Below are 13,606 nucleotides of genomic sequence, written 5' to 3'. Positions count from 1 at the left end.
TAGCAAATTTAAGTACCTGTTGGGGCCAGTCAGGAAAGTGAAGTGGGCCAGCTGTGGATTAAGGGGAACTGGAGAGGGCAGGGGACAGCTGTCACTCAGCTCCAGGCAACTGTGGGCAGCTGGGAATGAGGGAGGGTTCAAAGCAGCCACATTTTCTAGGAAAGCTGAAAATCTGGACTTTTATATGAAATTGATGATGATTGTCTCAAATTAAAACTGTGTGTGTGTGTGTATCTATATATGTATGTGTACACATATTTTTTAAAAAATAAGAGTTTGACCAAACACACCTGTGAGCTTGCTCAGAGCAGCAGGTATATAACCTTCCCTGGGAGACGGAGCCTGAAGGTTCAGTCTCTCTGCAAAGGGTTGATGTTTTCAAACCATGACCCTTTCTCCAAATTGTATCCTACTTTCTAATATGGAAAGCCTCTATCCTATTTTGGCAGGCAAAACTTGCTAAGGAGAACTACACCTTTGTGCATATCCCCTCGTAAAGAAAACAATCAACATATATGACAACTCCACATAGGGTTTTCCTAGCAACTGATTCTACACAGACAAAATGAAATGTCTTAGGCCTAATAAAAACGAAAGTGGTTCACTATGCGACATAAGCCTATAATTTGGTTTTAATGGATGCTGAAACATGACTTTTAATTTGTATCCTTTGAGGAAGTTTATTTTTTGAAGCCTCCAGTCAGGGCTGGCAGCTCACCAGGTGACTGCTGAGCCTTGTCATTTTGGCCCCTGCCAACTTTTAAAATCCTCAGCCCCCGCTGTCCTGGCTTTAAGATGTTGGCTCAAGTCATTTAAACAAGCAATTGGACACAAATTTCAACTACTTGTCTCCTGATGTGGCCGGGTTACATCTCCAAAAGGTGTCATCTACATTTTAGGCTTCCCGGGAAGCCTACAGAAACATTCTGAGGAAAAGACAAGTCAAGAAGATGCTTGGTTTCGAGAGCCTCAAGACAAAAACAAAAAAGAAAAAATACGAAGGAAGCTGTTTTCTCCAAGTTTGCATCTCCCGGCTGAAATTACTTGGAAATATATGTATATATTTTATGCCCAGAAAAAGACCACTAAAACTCAGACCCAGTGGGAAATGCCACCGAACAGTTGTACAGATTTAAAATCAGCGTCCTCCAAACGAACCTGTAATTCATATTTTACATCATGCGTCAGTGACATTTTAAATACATCTTTGGGGGAGTTTCATAGCCATAGCTGGTTATTATATTTTCCTGGCATTGTTGTCTGTCTAGTGATGTCTTACTCTACAGTTATTTAGCATTCGTCTGTCTCGGATTAGTGGAAAGAGGTGGGGAAGGGGATGAGATGCTGTACGAATGATCCTTCAGAGATGCTATCTAAGGCCTGCACACATCATTAATGAATTCTCATGCCTTTCTCTTCCCTTCTCTCAACTCCCATCCAAGTGGTGTCATTATGCCCTGTTAGGTAGGTAATTATGAAACGCACCTCAGGAAGGCAAGGTGAGTCAGGGCACATGTGAGAACCCACCCCCCTCTGCCCTGAGCTCGGACTTTCGGGCTCCCTCCACCCACCCCCGCAGCAACCGCCCCTCTAGACCACACACTCTCCCCGGTACAAAGGGGCCTTGTGAGCGATTTAATTCACTAAGTGATACAGGAGAACCCTGCCGCTTCCTGTCTGTTCACCCTGCGCTAAGGTTTCTTTGCCTCATCCAGCTTGTGTGGCCTCCTGGGCCCATCTGCACTGCGTGGGGGTGGAATTCCTGCGGTTGCCTCTGGGCTGCAAGGAGGGTGTGGAGGCACCTGGGGTGGGTGGGACAAACAAAGTGGGTGGCGGGTTTTCCAGGGAACTGAAAGAGAGAACAGGTCCTCTTTGCACTTATCCTAAACGAGAAGGCCTCGAACTCAATGAGGGGGGTGAGGGGGGCGAAACAAGAAGCGCAGGAGATGAAAGTATACTTAATTTTCCTCTCATCCTGACCTCCTATAAGCAACATGCTCCTTTACTGTAAATAAATCAGATTACTGATAGCAACAATAGCAAACATTCCCCAGCAGCCTCTGCATTAGAAGACGTCCTCGTTACATCGCTCATTTCCATAGTGACAATGTTAATATGTGCTCGTCTGTCTATTCATCCCAAAGTCATATTTTTCAGGTATGTGCGAGAGACAGAAGGACAGGACAACTACAGTACAGAGTGGCAAATACTACCGCTGGGGTATATACACAGTGCCCTGGGGCCACCTGTGAGAGGCATTTAACCAGGGTTGGGGGATGAGATCGAAAGAACTGGGTTCAGGGGTTGCATCTGCCACTTTCTAGCTATGTGAGCCTGGGCATGTTACCTTATTTCTTTAATTCTCAGTTTATTTATCATAAAATGGTGAAAGTAGCAATAAGTACCTGCTAAGGTTGCTGTGAAAGCTAAAGAGGAAGGATAAATGTAAAGTGCTAACCATTCTACCTGTTGCCTGGCAAAGTACCAAAACCCAGGTGTATAGTGCATTGCTTTGTTCTTTCAGGGATAAAAGTATGGGCGAGATAGAACTGCAGCTCACCAGGAGCCCAGATTTGAGAGGACAGATAAGCTCAGACTTCATCCATCTAGGACAGAAGTCACAGGCAGGCAATCCCAAGCTGACTGTAGCCTGCAGACGGATACATTGAGTTTGACCCTCCCAGTTCTTTCTTCAACAAAATGTAAGAGTTTTACAAACGAAACTCTTAAATATAAATAAATACTATCAAAAGATAGATCAACATGCTGTCTAGTGCTTCATATTTCTGACTTCTCTCAGAAAATAAAAAACAAAAACAAAACAAAACCAAATCTGTAATCCTTATGGCAACAGTGGGGTAGTGCTAAGTGCTGCTGGGTGGTTTCTCTGGTTTGCCATCAGAGCTAAAGCTCTGTGTTACCTTTATCGGGCTGAATGCATGCATTTGTTACGCACTGGGAGGCATTTGGGTTTTTAACTCCTACTTTAAACTGGTGTACCTGGTCTTTGGTGTGGGTAATGTACTTCTAATATGACACCTCCACTGCTACTGATGATGTCAAGCCCTTTTCCATTTATCAGTTTCAGTGTGTTGGCTGGGTGCAAAGATTTTCCATTTCAAAAATGTAAACAATAGCCTACACCATTCTTACCGCTCTTCAAGAAGACAAAATATAAGAAAAGCCCCTCTCCAAGGTACCTGTCTCAGTTTCCCAGGGCTGCTGTGACAAACCCCACACAGTGGGTTGGCTTCAACCACAAGCATATATTGAACCATGGTCTCTGAGGTTACAAGTTCAGTCTCAAGGCATCAGCTGGGCCCTGCATTGTCTGAAAGTCTGCAGTGTTCTGGTGCTGGCTCACTAAGGTTCTTAGAATTCCCTGGCTTGCCTCCCGTCACATGGCTAGGTCTCTTTCTTTGCATCTGCTGACTTCTGGCTTCTCCCTGTGGCCTTCTCTGACTTCTGGCTTCTAGTTTCTTCTCTTTATAAGGCTGCCAGTAATATGTATTAAGACCCACTTTGATTCAGTTGGCCACACCTAAGCTAAAAATAACACCTTCCAAAGCTCCTGTATGTAAATGGGTTCATATGCACAAGAATAATGATTAAGAATAAGAACATGTCCTTTGATGGGGCACTTAATCCAATCTATAACAATATCTGATGTCTTCAATCTGTGGTGGAACAGAAATGAAAAACTCTGTTCAATAAAGGAACGCTAAAGTCCACGCTAAAGTTTCACATTGTTTTGGTTTAATTAATGTGCATAGTATCAGTGACTGCTCAATTACATAAATATGAAATCAGATAATAATGCAATTTAAGCACAGATAACTATGTAATGTAAATGGTTACATGGTCTCCACCAAATAAGAACTGTATTCTATTAGCAGGCAAAAGGCAACTGGTATAAAAATCATGGTGCTGACTTATTACATTGTTTCTGATTTACTTGAGTCACGAACTTGGAACTTATTTTTTGATGCTGTGTGGCTTTTTGTCAATAGGAAGAAGGAGTAGCTTCAGTGGCTCTCTGCCAACAGAGGAGGAGGGACAGGCAAGGCTCCTGAGAAGGATAATGTATTGGTAAAGAAGGTGCTTCCTGTATATTTGCAAAACACAAATTCACAGAGACAGAAAGTAGAATAGGAGTTACCAGGGGCCATGTGTGTATGTGTGTATGTGTGTGTGTGTGCGTGTGTGTGTGTGTGTGTGTGCACGCGTATTTCTTCATGTGTATGCACTTTCTATTTAGAGTGATAAAAAAGTATTGGCAATGATGGTGATAAGGGTTGTATAACACAAATGTAGGTAATACCACTGAACTGAATACATGGAAATGGTTTAAAGTGGAAAATGTGTGTCGTATCACTATAAAAATATTTAGTAAAAAAAACTGAGTACTTGAATAAAGACTACTGTTTGTTCTGTTGTAGAAATGCTGTTAGGACATTAGATTTTCTGTGGGATGGTTGGTGCCAGAAATTTTGATATTCACAGAGACATGTTCTGTCCTTCTTAAATGCCAACTAGTTGAGATTAGAGTCTTAAGAAACGTAAACCAATTCTTGGTTGGGTAACAATACCAATTCCGATGAAGTTTTATGTGGAAGCTGCAAAATCCTAGAGAACTAACTCCTGTGTTGACCAAACTGGAGCTGCTTAAACAGCATGGGGAAATAACAATGCCCACACTTTAGGTAAGGTAGAAAGGAAGAATTTTCTTTGGAGCTGTGGGGTGGGGGAGTGGTAAGTTTTTTTTTTCTTAATCTTTAGTGACAAATCTTCGCACACATATAGTTCATACATGGTATACAGTCAGTGGCTCACAATATCATCACATGGTCATGCATTCATCACGTGACCACTTTTAGGACATTTGCATCACTCCAAAAAAAGAAACAAGAAGGAAATAAAGAAAAGAACTCATACATCCCATACCCCTTACCCCTCCTTCCCACTGACCACTAGTATTTCAATCTACCCAATTTATTTTAGGGGGCTAAATTGTTAATAACTGGCTATCATTGGGGCAATCTTTCTAAATACACAGCTGGGAGAGGCATTTAGGCTAGGCCTACCCTTCCCAAGGTGGGAAGGCAGGGTCAAACTAAGAAAGCCTTGTCTTACTTTACAATGTACACCACTTTTTTCTTTATGATTAAAAATAAAGATAAACTATATGAAAGATAAAATAAAGTAGGGACCTGCCTATTGGCTAATAAATCACTCATTCCTGGAAATGGTATGCCAATTGTTTTTCTTAAAAATTTCAACGCCTTCAGGCCTGGAGATGGTGAATTAACCATGAACTCTCTGCATTCTTCTACTGAACCATCCTTTTGGGAGCAAGTTGCATCTTAACTGCAATTTGAGGAAGCTAGGAGTAGGGATAGTATAGGCAGTCTCTAGTTGGTGAAAGCAGGCACCAGAACACCCACCCTGTTCAAATTTGACCTTGAAGGTAATCCAAAGGGAATCAGGGATGAAGATTTTCAAGAACAATTACTGCCTCTGATTAGAAGTAAGGGGAGTAATATATAGCAGTGGACTAGGCTTATGGTTTGGTTCAAATCCCTGCTTGGCCATTTACTAAGTGTGTGACCACAGGCGAACTACCTATTTGTGTCTTCATCTGTGCATGGGGATAATGATTTTACTCATCTCATATGGATGTTAGGAGAATCAAATGAGAATATGTCTATAAAGAACCTAGCACAATCTCTGGCACACAGTAAGCTATTAGTAATTATTCTTTGTTTCATTGATAGCAGTGATAATGGCAATGCCAGTGATGACAATGTGGTGTTGAAGAAAATGGTGGGTCCCTCCTATGGCACTGTGGGCCCCACTTTTCTTACCTCTTTGGCGGGGCAACTCTTGGAGGGAGAGACCAATCAACATATGGAGGCGAAACCACCATGGTAGACCCCCTCCATCTTCAATAATTCTACTGCAGAAGCTCACAGTAAACAAGTAACCTGGCCAAAGAGAAGTTGCATGAGCTTCTCTGTAGAAGTTCACACAAATGGAACTTGGGATTCAGCACTGTTTCCAAAAGAACAGTAATATTGACAATAGCTGTTAGGTGCTCAGCTCTCCCTGTGTGTCTGGCACCGTCCTGAGGGCTGCATGAAAATTATTTCCAGATATTCCCATTCATTCCTCATCCTCATGGTCAAAGGTGCTCTACAAGAGCACTCCCACATTCCAGCCCTGGGGAAGTGGGAATTGTGGAAGGCAAGTGTTGGGGGACAAAATCAGGACCCCCACAAGGCATGTTTAAGTCCTAAGCCCCATTCTGTGGATGTGAATGCTAGGTCTGTTATCACCCCCAGTTCACAGACCCAGCATCTAAGGTTCAGGGGGGATATGTAACATGCCCAAGGTCACAGAGTCCTGGTCTCTTCCCCACTCTGCCACATGCAAAGGAACAGCAGGTACCACTGTGCACTCACACAGGAAGGAAGCAGGGACCTCTGCCCTGGCTTAGATATTCCCTAGGAAATACAGAGGAAAACTGCCTCGACTTGTTTCTTTGCACATTTGCTTAAATGGCAGAACCAAATCTTGTGAGAAATTGGAGGGACTCTCCTACCTCAAAGCTCTGCACCTCTCAGTGCTGCTTCAATCAGGAGAAATAGGCTGGAACAGTTAAACTGCAGTGCAATCTCTTTTCTATGTCTTCCCCAAAGGTCCTGCCCAAACTTGCTGCTGTCTGCTGCATCCCTGGCTCACGTAACCAGTGGCATGAGGGACCAGCAGTGATTAGGTCTGCTAGACGCAGAAGCAAGGGCCACGCTCGTTCCCAACTCAGCCTGCCCTGCCTACCGGAGGTACTTTGCCAACAATCTGGGGTGAGAGTGGGGGACAGGGAATGGGTCCAAATCCGTCTGCCCCCTGCATTTGGAAAGAGATGGAAAGAAATTTACTTTTTGTCCCTAAGTATTGAGCATGTTGGACACTGAGCTTCTTTCTTCTTTGCCTAACAGCTAGCTCTTAGATGATTTGTTCCCCCCTCCAAAAGAATATGCTTTTGTCAGTTTTTTTTTTATTATTATTAAACTCACAACTGGGATTTATAGCTTTTCAGGGCAGTTGGCCTGTCTAGAATATTTTCAGAAAATGGCCACTATTGCAACAAGCTGAAAATGCAGCCATCCTCTAAATTTCAAAGTGAAAGAGAAGAAAAGAAGGAAGATAAAGGAGTGAGCCACGTTATATCCTCCCCTGGCAGCTCCCGGGGGACTGGCTGGTGCCTTTTGACTTGGGCTCCACACACCTGTGTCTGGGGACTGTCCTTGGTGGACGGCCTCATTCAGCCTGAACAGAGAGCCAGAGAAGGGAACGGTTGTGCTCAACCATAAGAAATGATTTAGTAGTGTTCTTGCTTACACAAAATATATGACCTCAGAGAGAGGGAAGAAAACATTGAGTGCATTGCCAAGGACACACAGATCGACATGGCATGGCAGAGACCAGGAAATCGCCGTCATGAGCAGCGATCATTTGAAAGCTCAGGAAACAAAGTTTTGGCAGCTCTATATAAACTCGTAAAAGACTAGAATTTAAAGGGACATCTTAGATCATCTGAGAATAAAAGTGCCGATTTAATAAGCACCCAGCTATGTGATGGGCACTCCAAATCTTTCAGTTTATTTAAAACTTATGATCACTTTCAAAGTATGGGTCTCCCCTGTTTTAAGGAAGAGGAAGCTGAGATGCAGAGAGGTTAAATGATTATAAGTTTCCCTCCATACATTTTGTATTTAACCGTAAAACATCTGCACTTCTAGGTACATAATTGCATGCTGGGTACAACTTTTCAAACCCTTTGGCACACAGTTTTATATCATTTTTGGACTCCTCTACTATGTTCCCCAAAAGATTGTGAACTCCTCACGGACTCTGTCTGTCCTATTTTTACATGTCCGGCACAAGGCTATAGAGCCTGGTACAAAATGGGTGCTCAATGAATGAATGAGCGAGTGAATAAACAACTCACGTCCCTGGGGGTTATGTTTGGACAGCCACAACAGAGAGGATCAGAGCAGGTTTCTGCCTGTGTTCCTAGCAGTTGATTGCTGTAATCAGGGTGGGCCATTCTTTAGTCCCCTAATTCATACTGTCCTCAGAAGTCCCTTTAGCAGGAGATGACCCAACCCAGGGGGAAGGTGCCTTGTGACCTCCTCTGTTTTGGTCTGTTTGTTTTCTCCTGTGATGCCTAACCACTGATTCTTTCTTTCTTGGATAGCAGCTTTATTGTGATATAACAAAACTCACCCTTTTAAAGTGTACAATTCAGCAGGTTTTAGTATATTCACCAAGTTTGACACCCATCACTACTAGTTTTAGAACACTGCCATCACTCATTAGTATTCCCTCTCGTGCCCATCCTTCCCCTGGCCCCTGGCAATCACAAATGGACTTTTTGCTTCTGTGGGATTGCCTATTGTGGACACTTCATACAAAAGGCCACTTCCTCTGCTTTTTATAACCTCAATGCCTGTCTGTAGCAGACTATCTAACCAAAGTTAGATCTCAGATGGGGCTCACTCCATACCACTTAAACACATTATGCCCTGTGTGGGAGATGACTCCCGGGGATGAGTCTGGCCCTGGCACCATGGGATCAACAATGCCATCTTGACCAAAATGGGGAAAAGAAGTGTAACAAATAAGGTGTCAGTGGCTGAGAGAGTTCAAATAGAGTCGAGAGGCTACTCTGGAGGTCACTCACACAAACTTCAGTTAGACATTGCTACCTACCATAACTTGGCAAACCTCAACCAAAACCATTCCAGCCAATCCTAAAGAACACTTAGGGCATTATATAAGATTCTACAAATGTTCCATGCATTAGGGTAACTTTCCAGAAATCTACAACCTCCAAATGGGTCCCTGGACCAGATAAGTCCTGAAACCTAGAGGGTCCACCCTCTCCAGAACATCAGCTAGTTCCATCTCCCAACCTTATATTATTGACAGCGCCTTCCAAAATGAAAAAGTTAGAATGGCAATAGCCCAAATACCACTAAAGAGTGGAAGACAGATCAAAAGTGATGGTGGACTTACACAGAGAAGGTAGGATTTAACAAACAAGTATGACTACTGAATCATTATACTGATACTTCTTTTAGTCTCCAGTATCTTAGAGCAGCTAGAGGTAAGAACCTAAAATTATAGAATTGTGGCCCATACCAAACTCTGTAATCTGTTGTTCCGTGCTTTGAAATTTAATGCTGTTTTGTATATATGTTATTTTTACAAAGAAGAAAAAAAATGTTGCTTGTGATGATTAAAAAAAAAATTCCTTCTAGCCTCAGTGTTCTGGAGCAGCTAGAAGGAAAAATCTGAGATGATGGTCTTGTAGCCCATGACAAACTCTGGGATCAGTCCTGTAACTACTTCTTGACAAGTGCTTTGAATGCTATTGCTTTTTTCTTTCTTTGCTTTGCATATATGCTATATTGCATGATAAAAAAGTTAAAAAAAGAAAAAAACAACATCTTGCCCTGGCAACCTGAAGTGGGCCCTCCACAGGAGCATTTTGGTGGGGACTTCATGGCTATTGACATTTTCCAGACAGAGATAGGAGCTGGTCATTTGAGAGCCAGTTGTATGCTTGAGGGTCTGAGGGGAAATCTGGAATTTGTTCTTATGATCATCCAAAACCCCGCCGGGTGCAGGCAGCCACTCTGCGGTGGGTAGGTGCAGGCCTTCTGAATTGGGTGTCACATTAGCAGCTGCCCTGAGGTTAGGAGCATGATAGCAATTGTGGGTTTGGGACCAACATATTCACATTGCACAAGTTCTGACCCGTGATGGGTGAGACGGGCATTTTAATCATATGCGCCACATCATTTTACCATGCCCCTAAATTCATTTGTTTCTTTCCTAAATCATCAGGAAATTATCACTTGAGATCAATGTCAACTGCATTAGCTACTTTCCAAGCGACAGTCATAAGAAGAAGAAAAAAAAAGATCCCATGAAATACTGCTGAGGAACTCTTCTAAAGAGACGATTTTATTACAAAGTTCCATCTGAGCAGCGCCTATCTGAGCATTTCAATAAATCTACATTACCCTAGGTATTTTGGCATCCTCTGGGAGAGGAAAGCCTATCAGTAGAAAGTAATGATTTTGGGTTTTTCAATTGCCCTGAGGATCCTGACAATGCTATTAAGACCCATGCTCTCCCTGTCGAGAAGTTTAGGAGTGAAATTATTAATACGCTCCAGCTATATGTTGATTGTTGCACTGTGGCAGAAAATACTCTTTCTGTTATTTGAGCTGCATTATCACTTTCCTAAGCAGAGAATTGCATCAAAATTTTAAACTCCTCTCATTCCAGTTCATCACATAGCTTTTCAACGTCTTATTGTAAAATATACCGGGCAAAATTGGGATATTTCCCTACCCATGAAAGATAACATGCTTTTCAAAGACCAAACTATTAAAAAAACAATCACAGTAGAATTTTCCATCAAGATCCCACTCCAGCTCTTTTACTAGGTTTTCCTTGGGGTGTATTTCTTCCTTCTCTCTCTTTCTCTCTCTCCGTTCACCTGGCTCTCTCCTGAATACAGGAAGAGTATCAAAACAAAGATAAAGTATGATTTTGATTTCGGATTTAGTCTCTGATATACAGGAGGATGGGAAGAAACTCTGATCTACTTTATTCATTAATACCAAGAACGACGGAAACACACCAGTTAAATGGTAAGGACGGGATAAAGGTTCCTGGGGCGTTTTCACTTCAAAGCTCTGCAGAATTATTTACTATCTGGGTGACCTTTTCCCCACATCTCTCATGGTACATGCCTTATAGGGCAGGGGAACAAAAGTTTCTCCATCCTATATAAACATAAGTCAGTGAATGTCAGACCTTGAGTTGCATCTGGTTTTATGTCAAGCCACACCTGATGTAGTGGGATATATAGGGCTTATGCTGGAGACATTTTCAGGGTTCCCTTTTTGCCTTTGAAATACACACACATGTGTTCGTGTACACACACACACACACACACACACACACACACACACAAGCAAGTCACCCAAGAGAAATGGCCATCTGGGAGCTTGTAGAAGAAGCATGCACTATCCAGGCTTACATGGTTCGTGGACTGATGGGTCATCATTTGGAGTTGGTTTGTAATTGTTCATTGCTTTCTCTCGAAGTTGCCCTGGGGTTGGGGTTCTCTCTCAATTCAAGTGGCTCAGACATCTCACAGTGTGCAAGAATCAGACATCTCACACGGTACACTTCTTCTCGTGCGGCTTGGGCCATCGGCAGGAGTACCCAGCCGCTGAGCAGGGAAAGGGAGAAAACTCCCTCCCAGGGCACCAGGATACAAACAGCCCCTGGAAGAGTCCAGGAGCCCTGGGAGGGCCGGCTGCTCTGGGGCTCTCGGTTTTGTGGCGGAAGGAAGGAGGAGTGGATGATGTCAGCGCTCCCGCTCTGTGTCACCGGTTCAAGATGGTACTTCCAGAGTCCTTCAGACTTTTGACAATGCTATCTCCAGATTTTTCTGGGAAACCACTGGAGTTAGGCACCCAGGTTTATGATAAACTTAATCACTCCTTTTCTCTGTTTCCTTATGCATAAAATGTGGTTAATACTAGTTCCTGCTTTTAGATAGAGTTAAATGAGATACTACAGTTAAAGTGCTTAGAAAATGTCTTACAGTCAAATTATTTAGTAAATGTCAGCATTTATTTAATTTTTCCTGAATAGGCTAATTCTCTCTTGAGATGGTGGAGAGAGAGGTGATACAGACCCTATGATTCAAAGATTATTATTTTAATAACTTGGAAAATTTTCTGTTGCCGGGTACTGTTAAGGTAAATAGCACCGTTATGAATAAAGAATTCTTTTTCCTACCAATGAGATAGAGTAGTTGTGGTCTTACAGGATATCAAAATAACTAGCACGCTTAATCTTTACCACTTGCAGCGTAAATACGCTGAAATAAAACCACCTGAGGGTGGGCAATTTGAAGTGCCTCAAAGTAGATTTTTTTTTCTTTTAAAAATTCTCTTATTCCCTATTAAAGTTAGCCAAGGCTGAGTTTTCCTTGACCCTGGCAATGCTGGTCAGCATCAGCCCCCACTTAATATGAAAAGCCTCTGGTGAAACCCAAGACTGTTGAGTTTCTTTGCTTGTCTGTGGAGTTTGCTCCATCACTGCAACCCACCCTTTCCCAGCCCACAGAAGTGCTCCTCACGTTTTGATGGCTCAAGTCACAAATTGGCAATTTGTCTTCCAGGGTTGCTTAGGTTGCTAAAACTTTTTAGTATTTATCATCTCAAATGGGATCATTCTCAATTCCAAAATGTAGAGAGTGAGGTATTGTTCTCTCTTGTGAAATACTCAGGTTTGGTTAGAAAATGATTTCCATTTCTAACACTGCCTACATGACACTCTAAAAGTGTGGTCTGGGAAGGCTTTCCCAATAAGATGGCATTTGATCAGAGACCTGAAGGAAATAGGGAGAGAGCCATTTCAGTGTCTGGAGGAAGAATGTCTCAGGCAGAGGGAAAATCAAGAACAAAAACATTTAAAATCTGGAACATGTATAGAAAGAGCCCAGAATATCAGCCTAGGTGTGTCTCTTTCTCTCAGCCTCAAACCTAATTCTCAAAATAAAACAGGTAAAGTGAAGAAGAAAAGCTCTGAGATGGGTCCTCACTGGCCTTTGCTTGATTGGAGACTGTACGAAGCAAGCTTCTGCCTCAGGTCCTTTGCACTTGCAGAACCCTCGGCTTGGGGGTAGAGCTAATTAAACTCATTCCTTGGATGTCTGCAGGTCTCATCTCAAAAGTCGCCTTTTAAGAGAACGCTTCCTGAGCAAACTCAACCCATCTTTTACTTCTTACTCTGCTTTCTTTTTCTCTAAAGCACATAACACAACCTGGTACATTATTCATTTTTGCTTTTTTTTTTAGTTGTTGGTGTATTATCTGTCTTTCTGCACTAGAGAGTACACACAGTGAAGGCAAGGATGTTATTATTTTATTCTCTGCTGAATACTCAGCTCCTGGAACACTTAGTAGACACAAAAAATGATTATGCGCACATTGAGAAGTACGGCAAGAAGAAAAGAGTTGAGGGGACATTCCAAATTCCAACAGAAATGAAAATCTTTCAAAGGGGTAGATGCATGGTATTTTGAGACAAATCTTAAAAACTTGAACGTGACTGAAGCTCTAAGAAGAAAATATATCGTGGGCCTCCTTGCCAAAACACAGCTCTATCTCACGCAAACCGTAGCAATTTTTTCTCTTCCTGTAGCAACCCAAACATAACAACAAATGCTTTACAAGCAGAAATCCCCATGGAGCTAATGATGGCAGAGGCCTCTGACACACCCCAAGTGGGAATAGACACATTTCACTTCCAAACTCTGACTAACAGGATCTCCTGTGGCTCTTCCTGCCACCTGAAAATGTTTGCTTTCCATCATGAATCTCTTGTATTAAAGACTCATTGCTAAAGGCCACGGGCTCACCTGCGCATGGCGAATCCTGATTCATCCATGTAGTTGGTGATATAAAAAGTCACTGGATGTGGCAAAGAGAAAGGACGGGGCTGCTCAAGG

The 13,606-nt window shown here is 42.6% G+C and overlaps 1 protein-coding gene across 8 annotated transcripts in view; it reads right to left on the bottom strand.

Annotated features, from left to right (window-relative positions):
• The window catches only part of TENM2 (teneurin transmembrane protein 2), a 652,889-nt gene that overhangs the window by 280,264 nt on the left and 359,019 nt on the right, over positions 1 to 13,606 (bottom strand). The gene's annotated exons all lie outside the window — the stretch shown is intronic.

Source organism: Tamandua tetradactyla, chromosome 20, assembly GCF_023851605.1.
Source record: "Tamandua tetradactyla isolate mTamTet1 chromosome 20, mTamTet1.pri, whole genome shotgun sequence".
NCBI lineage: Eukaryota > Metazoa > Chordata > Mammalia > Pilosa > Myrmecophagidae > Tamandua > Tamandua tetradactyla.
This window is presented reverse-complemented; position numbering and strand designations above follow the sequence as displayed.